The following is a 22,173-nucleotide window of genomic DNA, read 5'->3' on the forward strand; positions in this document are numbered from 1 at the left end:
ATTCGAAAAACAAACACATATTCATGTTCCCCTGCCTCCCCGAAGACCAAAAAACTGTGAGTTTTGAAGATCTGATGTTTCCTTGCGGAGATAGCCCATGTTATATCTTGCATTTGTTAGGAAAAACTGCTTATAGCATGAAAAGTGCCCAATGCAGATAGAGCTCAAATTCGAAAAACAAACACATATTCATGTTCCCCTGCCTCCCCGAAGACCAAAAAACTGTGAGTTTTGAAGATCTCATGTTTCCTTGCGAAGATAGCCCATGCAATATCTTGCATTTGTTAGGAAAAACTGCTTATAGCATGAAAAGTGCCCATTTCAGATAGAGCTCAAATTCAAAAAACAAACACATATTCATGTTCCCCCGCCTCCCCGAAGACCAAAAAACCATGTCTTTTGCAGATCTGATGTTTCCTTGCGAAGATAGCCCATGTTATATCTTGCATTTGTTAGGAAAACCTGCTTATAGCATGAAAAGTGCCCATTTCAGATAGAGCTCAAATTCGAAAAACACATATTCATGTTCCCCCGCCTCCCCGAAGACCAAAAAACCATGACTTTTGCAGATCTGATGTCTCCTTGCGGAGATAGCCCATGCTATATCTTGCATTTGTTAGGAAAAACTGCTTATAGTATGAAAAGTGTCCATTGCAGAAAGAGCTCAAATTCGAAAAACAAACACATATTCATGTTCCCCCGCCTCCACGAAGACCAAAAAACCATGACTTTTGCAGATATGATGTCTCCTTGCGGAGATAGCCCATGTTATATCTTGCATTTGTTAGGAAAACCTGCTTATAGCATGAAAAGTGCCCATTTCAGATAGAGCTCAAATTCGAAAAACAAAAACATATTCATGTTCCCCCGCCTCCCCGAAGACCAAAAAACCATGAGTTGTGCATATCTGATGTTTCCTTGCGGAGATAGCCTATGTTATATCTTGCATTTGTTAGGAAAAACTGCTTATAGCATGAAAAGTGCCCAATGCAGATAGAGCTCAAATTCGAAAAACAAACACATATTCATGTTCCCCCGCCTCCCCGAAGACCAAAAAACCATGAGTTGTGCAGATCTGATGTTTCCTTGCGGAGATAGCCCATGTTATATCTTGCATTTGTTAGGAAAAACTGCTTATAGCATGAAAAGTGCCCAATGCACATAGAGCTCAAATTCGAAAAACAAACACATATTCATGTTCCCCTGCCTCCCCGAAGACCAAAAAACTGTGAGTTTTGAAGATCTCATGTTTCCTTGCGAAGATAGCCCATGCAATATCTTGCATTTGTTAGGAAAAACTGCTTATAGCATGAAAAGTGCCCATTTCAGATAGAGCTCAAATTCAAAAAACAAACACATATTCATGTTCCCCCGCCTCCCCGAAGACCAAAAAACCATGTCTTTTGCAGATCTGAATCTCCTTGCGGAGATAGCCCATGTTATATCTTGCATTTGTTAGGAAGAACTGCTTATAGCATTAAAAGTGCCCATTGCAGAAAGAGCTCAAATTCGAAAAACAAACATATATTCATGTTCCCCCACCTCCCCGAAGACCAAAAAACCATGAGTTGTGCAGATCTGATGTTTCCTTACGAAGATAGCCCATTTTATATCTTGCATTTGTTAGGAAAAACTGCTTATAGCATGAAAAGTGCCCATTGCAGAAAGAGCTCAAATTCGAAAAACAAACACATATTCATGTTCCCCCGCCTCCCCGAAGACCAAAAAACCATGAGTTGTGCAGATCTGGTGTTTCCTTGCGGAGATAGCCCATGTTATATCTTGCATTTGTTAGGAAAAACTGCTTATAGCATGAAAAGTGCCCAATGCAGATAGAGCTCAAATTCGAAAAACAAACACATATTCATGTTCCCCCGCCTCCCCGAAGACCAAAAAACCATGACTTTTGCAGATCTGTTGTCTCCTTGTGGAGATAGCCCATGCTATATCTTGCATTTGTTAGGAAAAACTGCTTATAGCATGAAAGGTGCCCAATGCACATAGAGCTCAAATTCGAAAAACAAACACATATTCATGTTCCCCTGCCTCCCCGAAGACCAAAAAACTATGAGTTTTGAAGATCTGTTGTCTCCTTGTGGAGATAGCCCATGCAATATCTTCCATTTGTTAGGAAAAACTGCTTATAGCATGAAAAGTGCCCATTGCAGAAAGAGCTCAAATTCGAAAAACAAAAACATATTCATGTTCCCCCGCCTCCCCGAAGACCAAAAAACCATGAGTTTTGAAGATCTGATGTTTCCTTGGGAAGATAGCCCATGTTATATCTTGCATTTGTTAGGAAAACCTGCTTATAGCATGAAAAGTGCCCATTTCAGGTAGAGCTCAAATTCGAAAAACAAACACATATTCATGTTCCCCCGCCTCCCCGAAGACCAAAAAACCATGTCTTTTGCAGATCTGAATCTCCTTGCGGAGATAGCCCATGTTATATCTTGCATTTGTTAGGAAGAACTGCTTATAGCATTAAAAGTGCCCATTGCAGAAAGAGCTCAAATTCGAAAAACAAACATATATTCATGTTCCCCCACCTCCCCGAAGACCAAAAAACCATGAGTTGTGCAGATCTGATGTTTCCTTACGAAGATAGCCCATTTTATATCTTGCATTTGTTAGGAAAAACTGCTTATAGCATGAAAAGTGCCCATTGCAGAAAGAGCTCAAATTCGAAAAACAAACACATATTCATGTTCCCCCGCCTCCCCGAAGACCAAAAAACCATGACTTTTGCAGATCTGTTGTCTCCTTGTGGAGATAGCCCATGTTATATCTTGCATTTGTTAGGAAAAACTGCTTATAGCATGAAAAGTGCCCATTTCAGATAGAGCTCAAATTCAAAAAACAAACACATATTCATGTTCCCCCGCCTCCCCGAAGACCAAAAAACCATGTCTTTTGCAGATCTGATGTTTCCTTGCGAAGATAGCCCATGTTATATCTTGCATTTGTTAGGAAAACCTGCTTATAGCATGAAAAGTGCCCATTTCAGATAGAGCTCAAATTCGAAAAACACATATTCATGTTCCCCCGCCTCCCCGAAGACCAAAAAACCATGAGTTGTGCAGATCTGATGTCTCCTTGCGGAGATAGCCCATGCTATATCTTGCATTTGTTAGGAAAAACTGCTTATAGTATGAAAAGTGTCCATTGCAGAAAGAGCTCAAATTCGAAAAACAAACACATATTCATGTTCCCCCGCCTCCACGAAGACCAAAAAACCATGACTTTTGCAGATATGATGTCTCCTTGCGGAGATAGCCCATGTTATATCTTGCATTTGTTAGGAAAACCTGCTTATAGCATGAAAAGTGCCCATTTCAGATAGAGCTCAAATTCGAAAAACAAAAACATATTCATGTTCCCCCGCCTCCCCGAAGACCAAAACACCATGAGTTGTGCATATCTGATGTTTCCTTGCGGAGATAGCCTATGTTATATCTTGCATTTGTTAGGAAAACCTGCTTATAGCATGAAAAGTGCCCATTTCAGGTAGAGCTCAAATTCGAAAAACAAACACATATTCATGTTCCCCCGCCTCCCCGAAGACCAAAAAACCATGACTTTTGCAGATTTGAATCTCCTTGCGGAGATAGCCCATGTTATATCTTGCATTTGTTAGGAAAAACTGCTTATAGCATGAAAAGTGCCCATTGCAGAAAGAGCTCAAATTCGAAAAACAAACACATATTCATGTTCCCCCGCCTCCCCGAAGACCAAAAAACCATGAGTTGTGCAGATCTGATGTTTCCTTGCGGAGATAGCCCATGTTATATCTTGCATTTGTTAGGAAAAACTGCTTATAGCATGAAAAGTGCCCATTGCAGAAAGAGCTCAAATTCGAAAAACAAAAACATATTCATGTTCCCCCGCCTCCCCGAAGACCAAAAAACTATGAGTTGTGCAGATCTGATGTTTCCTTGCGGAGATAGCCCATGTTATATCTTGAATTTGTTAGGAAAAACTGCTTATAGCATGAAAAGTGCCCAATGCAGATAGAGCTCAAATTCGAAAAACAAACACATATTCATGTTCCGCCGCCTCCCCGAAGACCAAAAAACCAGGAGTTGTGCAGATCTGAAGTTTCCTTGCGGAGATAGCCCATGTTATATCTTGCATTTGTTAGGAAAAACTGCTTATAGCATGAAAAGTGCCCAATGCAGATAGAGCTCAAATTCGAAAAACAAACACATATTCATGTTCCCCTGCCTCCCCGAAGACCAAAAAACTGTGAGTTTTGAAGATCTCATGTTTCCTTGCGAAGATAGCCCATGCAATATCTTGCATTTGTTAGGAAAAACTGCTTATAGCATGAAAAGTGCCCATTTCAGAAAGAGCTCAAATTCGAAAAACAAACACATATTCATGTTCCCCCGCCTCCCCGAAGACCAAAAAACCATGTCTTTTGCAGATCTGATGTTTCCTTGCGAAGATAGCCCATGTTATATCTTGCATTTGTTAGGAAAACCTGCTTATAGCATGAAAAGTGCCCATTTCAGATAGAGCTCAAATTCGAAAAACACATATTCATGTTCCCCCGCCTCCCCGAAGACCAAAAAACCATGACTTTTGCAGATCTGATGTCTCCTTGCGGAGATAGCCCATGCTATATCTTGCATTTGTTAGGAAAAACTGCTTATAGTATGAAAAGTGCCCAATGCAGATAGAGCTCAAATTCGAAAAACAAACACATATTCATGTTCCGCCGCCTCCCCGAAGACCAAAAAACCAGGAGTTGTGCAGATCTGAAGTTTCCTTGCGGAGATAGCCCATGTTATATCTTGCATTTGTTAGGAAAAACTGCTTATAGCATGAAAAGTGCCCAATGCAGATAGAGCTCAAATTCGAAAAACAAACACATATTCATGTTCCCCTGCCTCCCCGAAGACCAAAAAACTGTGAGTTTTGAAGATCTCATGTTTCCTTGCGAAGATAGCCCATGCAATATCTTGCATTTGTTAGGAAAAACTGCTTATAGCATGAAAAGTGCCCAATGCAGATAGAGCTCAAATTCGAAAAACAAACACATATTCATGTTCCCCCGCCTCCCCGAAGACCAAAAAACCATGAGTTGTGCAGATCTGATGTTTCCTTGCGGAGATAGCCCATGTTATATCTTGCATTTGTTAGGAAAAACTGCTTATAGCATGAAAAGTGCCCAATGCACATAGAGCTCAAATTCGAAAAACAAACACATATTCATGTTCCCCTGCCTCCCCGAAGACCAAAAAACTGTGAGTTTTGAAGATCTCATGTTTCCTTGCGAAGATAGCCCATGCAATATCTTGCATTTGTTAGGAAAAACTGCTTATAGCATGAAAAGTGCCCATTTCAGATAGAGCTCAAATTCAAAAAACAAACACATATTCATGTTCCCCCGCCTCCCCGAAGACCAAAAAACCATGTCTTTTGCAGATCTGAATCTCCTTGCGGAGATAGCCCATGTTATATCTTGCATTTGTTAGGAAGAACTGCTTATAGCATTAAAAGTGCCCATTGCAGAAAGAGCTCAAATTCGAAAAACAAACATATATTCATGTTCCCCCACCTCCCCGAAGACCAAAAAACCATGAGTTGTGCAGATCTGATGTTTCCTTACGAAGATAGCCCATTTTATATCTTGCATTTGTTAGGAAAAACTGCTTATAGCATGAAAAGTGCCCATTGCAGAAAGAGCTCAAATTCGAAAAACAAACACATATTCATGTTCCCCCGCCTCCCCGAAGACCAAAAAACCATGAGTTGTGCAGATCTGGTGTTTCCTTGCGGAGATAGCCCATGTTATATCTTGCATTTGTTAGGAAAAACTGCTTATAGCATGAAAAGTGCCCAATGCAGATAGAGCTCAAATTCGAAAAACAAACACATATTCATGTTCCCCCGCCTCCCCGAAGACCAAAAAACCATGACTTTTGCAGATCTGTTGTCTCCTTGTGGAGATAGCCCATGCTATATCTTGCATTTGTTAGGAAAAACTGCTTATAGCATGAAAGGTGCCCAATGCACATAGAGCTCAAATTCGAAAAACAAACACATATTCATGTTCCCCTGCCTCCCCGAAGACCAAAAAACTATGAGTTTTGAAGATCTGTTGTCTCCTTGTGGAGATAGCCCATGCAATATCTTCCATTTGTTAGGAAAAACTGCTTATAGCATGAAAAGTGCCCATTGCAGAAAGAGCTCAAATTCGAAAAACAAAAACATATTCATGTTCCCCCGCCTCCCCGAAGACCAAAAAACCATGAGTTTTGAAGATCTGATGTTTCCTTGGGAAGATAGCCCATGTTATATCTTGCATTTGTTAGGAAAACCTGCTTATAGCATGAAAAGTGCCCATTTCAGGTAGAGCTCAAATTCGAAAAACAAACACATATTCATGTTCCCCCGCCTCCCCGAAGACCAAAAAACCATGACTTTTGCAGATTTGAATCTCCTTGCGGAGATAGCCCATGTTATATCTTGCATTTGTTAGGAAAAACTGCTTATAGCATGAAAAGTGCCCATTGCAGAAAGAGCTCAAATTCGAAAAACAAACACATATTCATGTTCCCCCGCCTCCCCGAAGACCAAAAAACCATGAGTTGTGCAGATCTGATGTTTCCTTGCGGAGATAGCCCATGTTATATCTTGCATTTGTTAGGAAAAACTGCTTATAGCATGAAAAGTGCCCATTGCAGAAAGAGCTCAAATTCGAAAAACAAAAACATATTCATGTTCCCCCGCCTCCCCGAAGACAAAAAAACTATGAGTTGTGCAGATCTGATGTTTCCTTGCGGAGATAGCCCATGTTATATCTTGAATTTGTTAGGAAAAACTGCTTATAGCATGAAAAGTGCCCAATGCAGATAGAGCTCAAATTCGAAAAACAAACACATATTCATGTTCCGCCGCCTCCCCGAAGACCAAAAAACCAGGAGTTGTGCAGATCTGAAGTTTCCTTGCGGAGATAGCCCATGTTATATCTTGCATTTGTTAGGAAAAACTGCTTATAGCATGAAAAGTGCCCAATGCAGATAGAGCTCAAATTCGAAAAACAAACACATATTCATGTTCCCCTGCCTCCCCGAAGACCAAAAAACTGTGAGTTTTGAAGATCTCATGTTTCCTTGCGAAGATAGCCCATGCAATATCTTGCATTTGTTAGGAAAAACTGCTTATAGCATGAAAAGTGCCCATTTCAGAAAGAGCTCAAATTCGAAAAACAAACACATATTCATGTTCCCCCGCCTCCCCGAAGACCAAAAAACCACGAGTTGTGTAGATCTGATGTTTCCTTGCGGAGATAGCCCATGTTATATCTTGCATTTGTTAGGAAAACCTGCTTATAGCATGAAAAGTGCCCATTTCAGATAGAGCTCAAATTCGAAAAACAAACACATATTCATGTTCCCCTGCCTCCCCGAAGACCAAAAAACCATGACTTTTGCAGATCTGAATCTCTTTGCGGAGATAGCCCATGCATTTGTTAGGAAAAACTGCTTATAGCATGAAAAGTGCCCATTGCAGAAAGAGCTCAAATTCGAAAAACGAAAACATATTCATGTTCCCCCAGCTCCCCGAAACCAAAAAACCACGAGTTGTGCAGATCTGATGTTTCCTTGCGGAGATAGCCCATGTTATATCTTGCATTTGTTAGGAAAAACTGCTTATAGCATGAAAAGTGCCCATTTCAGATAGAGCTCAAATTCGAAAAACAAACACATATTCATGTTCCCCCGCCTCCCCGAAGACCAAAAAACCATGTCTTTTGCAGATCTGAATCTCCTTGCGGAGGTAGCCCATGTTATATCTTGCATTTGTTAGGAAGAACTGCTTATAGCATGAAAAGTGCCCATTGCAGAAAGAGCTCAAATTCGAAAAACAAACATATATTCATGTTCCCCCACCTCCCCGAAGACCAAAATACCATGAGTTGTGCAGATCTGATGTTTCCTTGCGAAGATAGCCCATGTTATATCTTGCATTTGTTAGGAAAACCTGCTTATAGCATGAAAAGTGCCCATTTCAGATAGAGCTCAAATTCGAAAAACACATATTCATGTTCCCCCGCCTCCCCGAAGACCAAAAAACCATGACTTTTGCAGATCTGATGTCTCCTTGCGGAGATAGCCCATGCTATATCTTGCATTTGTTAGGAAAAACTGCTTATAGTATGAAAAGTGTCCATTGCAGAAAGAGCTCAAATTCGAAAAACAAACACATATTCATGTTCCCCCGCCTCCACGAAGACCAAAAAACCATGACTTTTGCAGATATGATGTCTCCTTGCGGAGATAGCCCATGTTATATCTTGCATTTGTTAGGAAAAACTGCTTATAGCATGAAAAGTGCCCATTGCAGAAAGAGCTCAAATTCGAAAAACAAACACATATTCATGTTCCCCCGCCTCCCCGAAGACCAAAAAACCATGAGTTGTGCAGATCTGATGTTTCCTTGCGGAGATAGCCCATGTTATATCTTGCATTTGTTAGGAAAAACTGCTTATAGCATGAAAAGTGCCCATTGCAGAAAGAGCTCAAATTCGAAAAACAAAAACATATTCATGTTCCCCCGCCTCCCCGAAGACAAAAAAACTATGAGTTGTGCAGATCTGATGTTTCCTTGCGGAGATAGCCCATGTTATATCTTGAATTTGTTAGGAAAAACTGCTTATAGCATGAAAAGTGCCCAATGCAGATAGAGCTCAAATTCGAAAAACAAACACATATTCATGTTCCCCCGCCTCCCCGAAGACCAAAAAACCATGACTTTTGCAGATATGATGTCTCCTTGCGGAGATAGCCCATGTTATATCTTGCATTTGTTAGGAAAACCTGCTTATAGCATGAAAAGTGCCCATTTCAGATAGAGCTCAAATTCGAAAAACAAAAACATATTCATGTTCCCCCGCCTCCCCGAAGACCAAAAAACCATGAGTTGTGCATATCTGATGTTTCCTTGCGGAGATAGCCCATGTTATATCTTGCATTTGTTAGGAAAAACTGCTTATAGCATGAAAAGTGCCCAATGCAGATAGAGCTCAAATTCGAAAAACAAACACATATTCACGTTCCCCCGCCTCCCCGAAGACCAAAAAACCATGAGTTGTGCAGATCTGATGTTTCCTTGCGGAGATAGCCCATGTTATATCTTGCATTTGTTAGGAAAAACTGCTTATAGCATGAAAAGTGCCCAATGCAGATAGAGCTCAAATTCGAAAAACAAACACATATTCATGTTCCCCTGCCTCCCCGAAGACCAAAAAACTGTGAGTTTTGAAGATCTCATGTTTCCTTGCGAAGATAGCCCATGCAATATCTTGCATTTGTTAGGAAAAACTGCTTATAGCATGAAAAGTGCCCATTTCAGATAGAGCTCAAATTCAAAAAACAAACACATATTCATGTTCCCCCGCCTCCCCGAAGACCAAAAAACCATGTCTTTTGCAGATCTGAATCTCCTTGCGGAGATAGCCCATGTTATATCTTGCATTTGTTAGGAAGAACTGCTTATAGCATTAAAAGTGCCCATTGCAGAAAGAGCTCAAATTCGAAAAACAAACATATATTCATGTTCCCCCACCTCCCCGAAGACCAAAAAACCATGAGTTGTGCAGGTCTGATGTTTCCTTGCGAAGATAGCCCATGTTATATCTTGCATTTGTTAGGAAAACCTGCTTATAGCATGAAAAGTGCCCATTTCAGATAGAGCTCAAATTCGAAAAACACATATTCATGTTCCCCCGCCTCCCCGAAGACCAAAAAACCATGAGTTGTGCAGATCTGATTTTTCCTTGCGAAGATAGCCCATGTTATATCTTGCATTTGTTAGGAAAAACTGCTTATAGCATAAAAAGTGCCCATTGCAGAAAGAGCTCAAATTCGAAAAACAAACACATATTCATGTTCCCCCACCTCCCCGAAGACCAAAAAACCATGACTTTTGCAGATCTGATGTTTCCTTGCGGAGATAGCCAATGTTATATCTTGCATTTGTTAGGAAAAACTGCTTATAGCATGAAAAGTGCCCTTTTTGAGATAGAGCTCAAATTCGAAAAACAAACACATATTCATTTTCCCCCGCCTCCCTGAAGACCAAAAAACCATGAGTTGTGTAGATCTGATGTTTCCTTGCGGAGATAGCCCATGTTATATCTTGCATTTGTTAGGAAAAACTGCTTATAGCATGAAAAGTGCCCATTGCAGAAAGAGCTCAAATTCGAAAAACAAACACATATTCATGTTCCCCCGCCTCCCCGAAGACCAAAAAACCATGAGTTGTGCAGATCTGGTGTTTCCTTGCGGAGATAGCCCATGTTATATCTTGCATTTGTTAGGAAAAACTGCTTATAGCATGAAAAGTGCCCAATGCAGATAGAGCTCAAATTCGAAAAACAAACACATATTCATGTTCCCCCGCCTCCCCGAAGACCAAAAAACCATGACTTTTGCAGATCTGTTGTCTCCTTGTGGAGATGTTGTTGTTGTTGTTGTTAGCTGCGAAGTCGTGTCCGACCCATCGCGACCCTATGGACAACATTCCTCCAGGCCTTTCTGTCCTCTACCATCTTCTGGAGTCCATTTAAGCTCACGCCTACTGCTTCAGTGACTCCATCCAGCCACCTCATTCTCTGTCGTCCCCTTCTTCTATTGCCCTCGATCTTTCCCAGCATTAGGCTTTTCTCCAGTGAGTCCTTCCTTCTCATTAGGTGGCCAAAGTATTTGAGTTTTAGCTTCAGGATCTGGCCTTCTAAAGAGCAGTCAGGATTGATCTCCTCTAGGACTGACCGGTTTGATCGCCTTGCAGTCCAAGGGACTCGCAGGAGTCTTCTCCAGCACCATAGTTCAAAGGCCTCAATTCTTTGGCGCTCAGCCTTTCTTATGGTCCAACTTTCACTGCCATACATTGCAACTGGGAAGACCATAGCCTTGACTATACGCACTTTTGTTGACAGGGTGATGTCTCTGCTTTTTAGTGTGCTGTCTAGATTTGTCATGGCTTTCCTCCCCAGGAGCAAGCGTCTTTTAATTTCTTGGCTACAGTCCCCATCTGCAGTGATCTTGGAGCCCAGGAAAATAAAATCTGTCACTACCTCCATTTCTTCCCCATCTATTTGCCAGGAATTGAGAGGGCCAGATGCCATGATCTTGGTTTTCTTAATGTTAAGTTTCAACCCAACTTTTGCACTCTCCTTCTTCACCCGCAACAAGAGGCTCTTTAGTTCTTCTTCACTTTCTGCCATTAGAGTGGTATCATCTGCGTATCTTAGGTTGTTGATATTTCTTCCGGCAATCTTAATTCCAACTTTTGATTCATCTAGCCCTGCCTTTCTCATGATGTGCTCTGCATATAAGTTAAATAGGCAGGGCGACAGTATACAGCCTTGCCGGACTCCTTTCCCAATTTTGAACCAATCAGTGGTTCCATGTCCAGTTCTCACTGTTGCTTCTTGACCCGCATATAGGTTTCTCAAGAGACAAATAAGATGGTCTGGTACTCCCATCTCTTTAAGAACTTGCCACAGTTTGTTATGATCCACACAATCAAAGGCTTTAGCATAGTCAATGAAGCAGAAGTAGATGTTTTTCTGGAACTCCCTAGCTTTCTCCATGATCCAGCGTATGTTGGCAATTTGATCTCTAGTTCCTCTGCCTCTTCGAAATCCTGCCTGTACTTCTGGTAGTTCTCGATCCACATACTGCTGAAGTCTAGCTTGTAGGATTTTAAGCATGACTTTACTAGCATGAGAAATGAGTGCAATGGTGCGATAGTTTGAACATTCTTTGGCACTGCCTTTCTTTGGAATTGGAATGTAAACTGAACTTTTCCAATCCTGTGGCCACTGTTGAGTTTTCCAAATTTGCTGGCAAATTGAGTGTAGCACTATTACTGCATGGTCTTTTAAGATTTTGAATAGCTCAGCTGGAATACTGTCACCTCCACTAGCTTTGTTGTTGCTCAGCTTTTCTAAGGCCCACTTCACTTCACATTCTAGGATGTCTGGCTCGAGGTCAGTGACCACCTCATTGTGATTATCAGGGACATTAAGCTCATTCTTGTATAGTTCTTCTGTGTAATTTTGCCACCTCTTCTTAATCTCTTCTGCCTCTGTTAGGTCCCTGCCATTTTGGTCCTTTATCATGCCCATTTTTGCATTAAACGTTCCCTTCATCTCTCCAATTTTCTTGAAAAGATCTCTGGTCCTCCCTATTCTATTGTTTTCTTCTATTTCTTTGCACTGTTTGTTTAAGAAGGCATTCTTATCTCTTCTAGCTATTCTCTGGAATTCTGCATTCAATTGGGTGTATCTTTCTTTTTCTCCCTTGCCTTTCGCTTCCCTCCTTTCCTCAGCTATTTGCAAAGCTTCCTCAGACAGCCATTTTGCTTTCTTGCATTTCTTTTTCTTTGGGATGGTTTTGGTTGCTACCTGTTGTACAATGTCGCGAACCTCTGTCCATAGTTCTTCAGGCACTCTGTCTATCAGATCTAATTCCTTAAATCTATTTGTCACCTCTACTGTATATTCAACAGGGATATGATTTAATTCATACCTGAGTGGCCTAGTGCTTTTCCCTACTTTCTTCAGTTTAAGCTTAAACTTTGCAAGGAGAAGCTCATGGTCTGAGCCACAGTCAGCTCCTGGTCTTGTTTTTACTGACTGTATAGAGCTTCTCCATCTTTGGCTGCAGAGCATATAGTCAATCTGATTTCTGTGATGACCGTCTGGTGATGTCCATGTGTAGAGCCGTCTCTTGGGTTGTTGGAAAAGAGTGTTTGCTATGACCATCGTATTCTCTTGACAAAATTCTATCAGCCTGTGCCCTGCTTCATTTTGTACTCCAAGGCCAAACTTGCCTGTTATTCCGGTTATCTTTTGGCTTCCTACTTTAGCATTCCAATCCCCCATGATGATAAGGACATCATTTTTTGGTGTTACTTCTATAAGGTGCTGTAGGGCTTCATAGAACCGGTCAATTTCATCCTCTTCAGCACTGGTGGTTGGGGCATAGACTTGGACTACTGTGATATTGAATGGTTTGCCTTGGATTCGAACTGAGATCATTCTGTCATTTTGAGGATTGTATCCCAGTATTGCTTTTCCTACTCTTTTATTGACTATGAAGGCTACTCCATTTCTTCTGAGGGATTCTTGCCCGCAGTAGTATACCTGGTGGTCATCTGAATTAAATTCACCCATTCCTGTCCATTTTAGTTCGCTGATACCTAAGATGTCGATGTTCAGTCTTGTCATCTCTTGTTTGACCACGTCCAGTTTTCCTTGATTCATGGATCTTACATTCCAGGTTCCTATGGAGAAAAAATCTTTACAGCATCGGACTTTCCTTTCACCACCAGACACATCCACAGCTGAGCGTCCTTTCGGCTTTGGCCCAGTCGCTTCATTCTTTCTGGCGCTACTAGTACTAGCCCTCTGCTCTTCCCCAGTAGCATATTGGACGCCTTCCGACCTGAGGGGCTCATCTTCCAGCGTCATATCGTTTTGCCTTTTGGTACTGTCCATAGGGTTTTCATGGCAAAGATACTGGAGTGGGTTGCCATTTCCTTCTCCAGTGGATCACGTTTTGTCAGAACTCTCGGCTATGACCTGTCCGTCTTGGGTGGCCCTGCACGGCATAGCTCATAGCTTCATTGAATTACGCAAGCCCCTTCGCCACGACAAGGCAGTAATCCATGAAGGGGCCTTGTGGAGATAGCCCATGCTATATCTTGCATTTGTTAGGAAAACCTGCTTATAGCATGAAAGGTGCCCAATGCACATAGAGCTCAAATTCGAAAAACAAACACATATTCATGTTCCCCTGCCTCCCCGAAGACCAAAAAACTATGAGTTTTGAATATCTGTTGTCTCCTTGTGGAGATAGCCCATGCAATATCTTGCATTTGTTAGGAAAAACTGCTTATAGCATGAAAAGTGCCCATTGCAGAAAGAGCTCAAATTCGAAAAACAAAAACATATTCATGTTCCCCCGCCTCCCCGAAGACCAAAAAACCATGAGTTTTGAAGATCTGATGTTTCCTTGGGAAGATAGCCCATGTTATATCTTCCATTTGTTAGGAAAACCTGCTTATAGCATGAAAAGTGCCCATTTCAGGTAGAGCTCAAATTCGAAAAACAAACACATATTCATGTTCCCCCGCCTCCCCGAAGACCAAAAAACCATGACTTTTGCAGATTTGAATCTCCTTGCGGAGATAGCCCATGTTATATCTTGCATTTGTTAGGAAAAACTGCTTATAGCATGAAAAGTGCCCATTGCAGAAAGAGCTCAAATTCGAAAAACAAACACATATTCATGTTCCCCCGCCTCCCCGAAGACCAAAAAACCATGAGTTGTGCAGATCTGATGTTTCCTTGCGGAGATAGCCCATGTTATATCTTGCATTTGTTAGGAAAAACTGCTTATAGCATGAAAAGTGCCCATTGCAGAAAGAGCTCAAATTCGAAAAACAAAAACATATTCATGTTCCCCCGCCTCCCCGAAGACAAAAAAACTATGAGTTGTGCAGATCTGATGTTTCCTTGCGGAGATAGCCCATGTTATATCTTGAATTTGTTAGGAAAAACTGCTTATAGCATGAAAAGTGCCCAATGCAGATAGAGCTCAAATTCGAAAAACAAACACATATTCATGTTCCCCCGCCTCCCCGAAGACCAAAAAACCAGGAGTTGTGCAGATCTGAAGTTTCCTTGCGGAGATAGCCCATGTTATATCTTGCATTTGTTAGGAAAAACTGCTTATAGCATGAAAAGTGCCCAATGCAGATAGAGCTCAAATTCGAAAAACAAACACATATTCATGTTCCCCCGCCTCCCCGAAGACCAAAAAACCATGTCTTTTGCAGATCTGAATCTCCTTGCGGAGATAGCCCATGTTATATCTTGCATTTGTTAGGAAGAACTGCTTATAGCATGAAAAGTGCCCATTGCAGAAAGAGCTCAAATTCGAAAAACAAACATATATTCATGTTCCCCCACCTCCCCGAAGACCAAAAAACCATGAGTTGTGCAGATCTGATGTTTCCTTGCGAAGATAGCCCATGTTATATCTTGCATTTGTTAGGAAAACCTGCTTATAGCATGAAAAGTGCCCATTTCAGATAGAGCTCAAATTCGAAAAACACATATTCATGTTCCCCCGCCTCCCCGAAGACCAAAAAACCATGACTTTTGCAGATCTGATGTCTCCTTGCGGAGATAGCCCATGCTATATCTTGCATTTGTTAGGAAAAACTGCTTATAGTATGAAAAGTGTCCATTGCAGAAAGAGCTCAAATTCGAAAAACAAACACATATTCATGTTCCCCCGCCTCCACGAAGACCAAAAAACCATGACTTTTGCAGATATGATGTCTCCTTGCGGAGATAGCCCATGTTATATCTTGCATTTGTTAGGAAAACCTGCTTATAGCATGAAAAGTGCCCATTTCAGATAGAGCTCAAATTCGAAAAACAAAAACATATTCATGTTCCCCCGCCTCCCCGAAGACCAAAAAACCATGAGTTGTGCATATCTGATGTTTCTTTGCGGAGATAGCCCATGTTATATCTTGCATTTGTTAGGAAAAACTGCTTATAGCATGAAAAGTGCCCAATGCAGATAGAGCTCAAATTCGAAAAACAAACACATATTCATGTTCCCCTGCCTCCCCGAAGACCAAAAAACTGTGAGTTTTGAAGATCTCATGTTTCCTTGCGAAGATAGCCCATGCAATATCTTGCATTTGTTAGGAAAAACTGCTTATAGCATGAAAAGTGCCCATTTCAGATAGAGCTCAAATTCAAAAAACAAACACATATTCATGTTCCCCCGCCTCCCCGAAGACCAAAAAACCATGTCTTTTGCAGATCTGAATCTCCTTGCGGAGATAGCCCATGTTATATCTTGCTTTTGTTAGGAAGAACTGCTTATAGCATTAAAAGTGCCCATTGCAGAAAGAGCTCAAATTCGAAAAACAAACATATATTCATGTTCCCCCACCTCCCCGAAGACCAAAAAACCATGAGTTGTGCAGATCTGATGTTTCCTTGCGAAGATAGCCCATTTTATATCTTGCATTTGTTAGGAAAAACTGCTTATAGCATGAAAAGTGCCCATTGCAGAAAGAGCTCAAATTCGAAAAACAAACACATATTCATGTTCCCCCGCCTCCCCGAAGACCAAAAAACCATGAGTTGTGCAGATCTGGTGTTTCCTTGCGGAGATAGCCCATGTTATATCTTGCATTTGTTAGGAAAAACTGCTTATAGCATGAAAAGTGCCCAATGCAGATAGAGCTCAAATTCGAAAAACAAACACATATTCATGTTCCCCCGCCTCCCCGAAGACCAAAAAACCATGACTTTTGCAGATCTGTTGTCTCCTTGTGGAGATAGCCCATGCTATATCTTGCATTTGTTAGGAAAACCTGCTTATAGCATGAAAGGTGCCCAATGCACATAGAGCTCAAATTCGAAAAACAAACACATATTCATGTTCCCCTGCCTCCCCGAAGACCAAAAAACTATGAGTTTTGAAGATCTGTTGTCTCCTTGTGGAGATAGCCCATGCAATATCTTGCATTTGTTAGGAAAAACTGCTTATAGCATGAAAAGTGCCCATTGCAGAAAGAGCTCAAATTCGAAAAACAAAAACATATTCATGTTCCCCCGCCTCCCCGAAGACCAAAAAACCATGAGTTTTGAAGATCTGATGTTTCCTTGGGAAGATAGCCCATGTTATATCTTGCATTTGTTAGGAAAACCTGCTTATAGCATGAAAAGTGCCCATTTCAGGTAGAGCTCAAATTCGAAAAACAAACACATATTCATGTTCCCCCGCCTCCCCGAAGACCAAAAAACCATGAGTTGTGCAGATCTGATGTTTCCTTGCGGAGATAGCCCATGTTATATCTTGCATTTGTTAGGAAAAACTGCTTATAGCATGAAAAGTGCCCAATGCAGATAGAGCTCAAATTCGAAAAACAAACACATATTCATGTTCCCCCGCCTCCCCGAAGACCAAAAAACCAGGAGTTGTGCAGATCTGAAGTTTCCTTGCGGAGATAGCCCATGTTATATCTTGCATTTGTTAGGAAAAACTGCTTATAGCATGAAAAGTGCCCAATGCAGATAGAGCTCAAATTCGAAAAACAAACACATATTCATGTTCCCCTGCCTCCCCGAAGACCAAAAAACTGTGAGTTTTGAAGATCTCATGTTTCCTTGCGAAGATAGCCCATGCAATATCTTGCATTTGTTAGGAAAAACTGCTTATAGCATGAAAAGTGCCCATTGCAGAAAGAGCTCAAATTCGAAAAACAAACACATATTCATGTTCCCCCGCCTCCCCGAAGACCAAAAAACCACGAGTTGTGTAGATCTGATGTTTCCTTGCGGAGATAGCCCATGTTATATCTTGCATTTGTTAGGAAAACCTGCTTATAGCATGAAAAGTGCCCATTTCAGATAGAGCTCAAATTCGAAAAACAAACACATATTCATGTTCCCCTGCCTCCCCGAAGACCAAAAAACCATGACTTTTGCAGATCTGAATCTCTTTGCGGAGATAGCCCATGCATTTGTTAGGAAAAACTGCTTATAGCATGAAAAGTGCCCATTGCAGAAAGAGCTCAAATTCGAAAAACGAAAACATATTCATGTTCCCCCACCTCCCCGAAACCAAAAAACCACGAGTTGTGCAGATCTGATGTTTCCTTGCGGAGATAGCCCATGTTATATCTTGCATTTGTTAGGAAAACCTGCTTATAGCATGAAAAGTGCCCATTTCAGATAGAGCTCAAATTCGAAAAACAAAAACATATTCATGTTCCCCCGCCTCCCCGAAGACCAAAAAACCGTGAGTTGTGCATATCTGATGTTTCCTTGCGGAGATAGCCCATGTTATATCTTGCATTTGTTAGGAAAAACTGCTTATAGCATGAAAAGTGCCCAATGCAGATAGAGCTCAAATTCGAAAAACAAACACATATTCATGTTCCCCCGCCTCCCCGAAGACCAAAAAACCATGAGTTGTGCAGATCTGATGTTTCCTTGCGGAGATAGCCCATGTTATATCTTGCATTTGTTAGGAAAAACTGCTTATAGCATGAAAAGTGCCCAATGCAGATAGAGCTCAAATTCGAAAAACAAACACATATTCATGTTCCCCTGCCTCCCCGAAGACCAAAAAACTGTGAGTTTTAAAGATCTCATGTTTCCTTGCGAAGATAGCCCATGCAATATCTTGCATTTGTTAGGAAAAACTGCTTATAGCATGAAAAGTGCCCAATGCAGATAGAGCTCAAATTCGAAAAACAAACACATATTCATGTTCCCCCGCCTCCCCGAAGACCAAAAAACCAGGAGTTGTGCAGATCTGAAGTTTCCTTGCGGAGATAGCCCATGTTATATCTTGCATTTGTTAGGAAAAACTGCTTATAGCATGAAAAGTGCCCAATGCAGATAGAGCTCAAATTCGAAAAACAAACACATATTCATGTTCCCCTGCCTCCCCGAAGACCAAAAAACTGTGAGTTTTGAAGATCTCATGTTTCCTTGCGAAGATAGCCCATGCAATATCTTGCATTTGTTAGGAAAAACTGCTTATAGCATGAAAAGTGCCCATTGCAGAAAGAGCTCAAATTCGAAAAACAAACACATATTCATGTTCCCCCGCCTCCCCGAAGACCAAAAAACCACGAGTTGTGTAGATCTGATGTTTCCTTGCGGAGATAGCCCATGTTATATCTTGCATTTGTTAGGAAAACCTGCTTATAGCATGAAAAGTGCCCATTTCAGATAGAGCTCAAATTCGAAAAACAAACACATATTCATGTTCCCCTGCCTCCCCGAAGACCAAAAAACCATGACTTTTGCAGATCTGAATCTCTTTGCGGAGATAGCCCATGCATTTGTTAGGAAAAACTGCTTATAGCATGAAAAGTGCCCATTGCAGAAAGAGCTCAAATTCGAAAAACGAAAACATATTCATGTTCCCCCACCTCCCCGAAACCAAAAAACCACGAGTTGTGCAGATCTGATGTTTCCTTGCGGAGATAGCCCATGTTATATCTTGCATTTGTTAGGAAAACCTGCTTATAGCATGAAAAGTGCCCATTTCAGATAGAGCTCAAATTCGAAAAACAAAAACATATTCATGTTCCCCCGCCTCCCCGAAGACCAAAAAACCGTGAGTTGTGCATATCTGATGTTTCCTTGCGGAGATAGCCCATGTTATATCTTGCATTTGTTAGGAAAAACTGCTTATAGCATGAAAAGTGCCCAATGCAGATAGAGCTCAAATTCGAAAAACAAACACATATTCATGTTCCCCCGCCTCCCCGAAGACCAAAAAACCATGAGTTGTGCAGATCTGATGTTTCCTTGCGGAGATAGCCCATGTTATATCTTGCATTTGTTAGGAAAAACTGCTTATAGCATGAAAAGTGCCCAATGCAGATAGAGCTCAAATTCGAAAAACAAACACATATTCATGTTCCCCTGCCTCCCCGAAGACCAAAAAACTGTGAGTTTTGAAGATCTCATGTTTCCTTGCGAAGATAGCCCATGCAATATCTTGCATTTGTTAGGAAAAACTGCTTATAGCATGAAAAGTGCCCATTTCAGATAGAGCTCAAATTCAAAAAACAAACACATATTCATGTTCCCCTGCCTCCCCGAAGACCAAAAAACCATGTCTTTTGCAGATCTGAATCTCCTTGCGGAGATAGCCCATGTTATATCTTGCATTTGTTAGGAAGAACTGCTTATAGCATTAAAAGTGCCCATTGCAGAAAGAGCTCAAATTCGAAAAACAAACATATATTCATGTTCCCCCACCTCCCCGAAGACCAAAAAACCATGAGTTGTGCAGATCTGATGTTTCCTTGCGAAGATAGCCCATGTTATATCTTGCATTTGTTAGGAAAACCTGCTTATAGCATGAAAAGTGCCCATTTCAGATAGAGCTCAAATTCGAAAAACACATATTCATGTTCCCCCGCCTCTCCGAAGACCAAAAAACCATGACTTTTGCAGATCTGATGTCTCCTTGCGGAGATAGCCCATGCTATATCTTGCATTTGTTAGGAAAAACTGCTTATAGTATGAAAAGTGTCCATTGCAGAAAGAGCTCAAATTCGAAAAACAAACACATATTCATGTTGCCCCGCCTCCACGAAGACCAAAAAACCATGACTTTTGCAGATATGATGTCTCCTTGCGGAGATAGCCCATGTTATATCTTGCATTTGTTAGGAAAACCTGCTTATAGCATGAAAAGTGCCCATTTCAGATAGAGCTCAAATTCGAAAAACAAAAACATATTCATGTTCCCCCGCCTCCCCGAAGACCAAAAAACCATGAGTTGTGCATATCTGATGTTTCCTTGCGGAGATAGCCCATGTTATATCTTGCATTTGTTAGGAAAAACTGCTTATAGCATGAAAAGTGCCCAATGCAGATAGAGCTCAAATTCGAAAAACAAACACATATTCATGTTCCCCCGCCTCTCCGAAGACCAAAAAACCATGAGTTGTGCCGATCTGATGTTTCCTTGCGGAGATAGCCCATGTTATATCTTGCATTTGTTAGGAAAAACTGCTTATAGCATGAAAAGTGCCCAATGCAGATAGAGCTCAAATTCGAAAAACAAACACATATTCATGTTCCCCTGCCTCCCCGAAGACCAAAAAACTGTGAGTTTTGAAGATCTCATGTTTCCTTGCGAAGATAGCCCATGCAATATCTTGCATTTGTTAGGAAAAACTGCTTATAGCATGAAAAGTGCCCATTTCAGATAGAGCTCAAATTCAAAAAACAAACACATATTCATGTTCCCCCGCCTCCCCGAAGACCAAAAAACCATGTCTTTTGCAGATCTGAATCTCCTTGCGGAGATAGCCCATGTTATATCTTGCATTTGTTAGGAAGAACTGCTTATAGCATTAAAAGTGCCCATTGCAGAAAGAGCTCAAATTCGAAAAACAAACATATATTCATGTTCCCCCACCTCCCCGAAGACCAAAAAACCATGAGTTGTGCAGATCTGATGTTTCCTTGCGAAGATAGCCCATGTTATATCTTGCATTTGTTAGGAAAACCTGCTTATAGCATGAAAAGTGCCCATTTCAGATAGAGCTCAAATTCGAAAAACACATATTCATGTTCCCCCGCCTCCCCGAAGACCAAAAAACCATGACTTTTGCAGATCTGATGTCTCCTTGCGGAGATAGCCCATGTTATATCTTGCATTTGTTAGGAAAAACTGCTTATAGTATGAAAAGTGTCCATTGCAGAAAGAGGTCAAATTCGAAAAACAAACACATATTCATGTTCCCCTGCCTCCACGAAGACCAAAAAACCATGACTTTTGCAGATATGATGTCTCCTTGCGGAGATAGCCCATGTTATATCTTGCATTTGTTAGGAAAAACTGCTTATAGTATGAAAAGTGCCCATTGCAGAAAGAGCTCAAATTCGAAAAACAAAAACATATTCATGTTCCCCCACCTCCCCGAAGACCAAAAAACCATGAGTTGTGCATATCTGATGTTTCCTTGCGGAGATAGCCCATGTTATATCTTGCATTTGTTAGGAAAAACTGCTTATAGCATGAAAAGTGCCCAATGCAGATAGAGCTCAAATTCGAAAAACAAACACATATTCATGTTCCCCTGCCTCCCCAAAGACCAAAAAACTATGAGTTTGAAGATCTGATTTTTCCTTGCGAAGATAGCCCATGCAATATCTTGCATTTGTTAGGAAAAACTGCTTATAGCATGAAAAGTGCCCATTGCAGAAAGAGCTCAAATTCGAAAAACAAACACATATTCATGTTCCCCCGCCTCCCCGAAGACCAAAAAACCATGACTTTTGCAGATCTGTTGTCTCCTTGTGGAGATAGCCCATGCTATATCTTGCATTTGTTAGGAAAACCTGCTTATAGCATGAAAGGTGCCCAATGCACATAGAGCTCAAATTCAAAAAACAAACACATATTCATGTTCCCCTGCCTCCCCGAAGACCAAAAAACTATGAGTTTTGAAGATCTGTTGTCTCCTTGTGGAGATAGCCCATGCAATATCTTGCATTTGTTACGAAAAACTGCTTATAGCATGAAAAGTGCCCATTGCAGAAAGAGCTCAAATTCGAAAAACAAAAACATATTCATGTTCCCC

Source organism: Vipera berus, assembly GCF_964194415.1.
Source record: "Vipera berus genome assembly, chromosome: 14".
NCBI lineage: Eukaryota > Metazoa > Chordata > Lepidosauria > Squamata > Viperidae > Vipera > Vipera berus.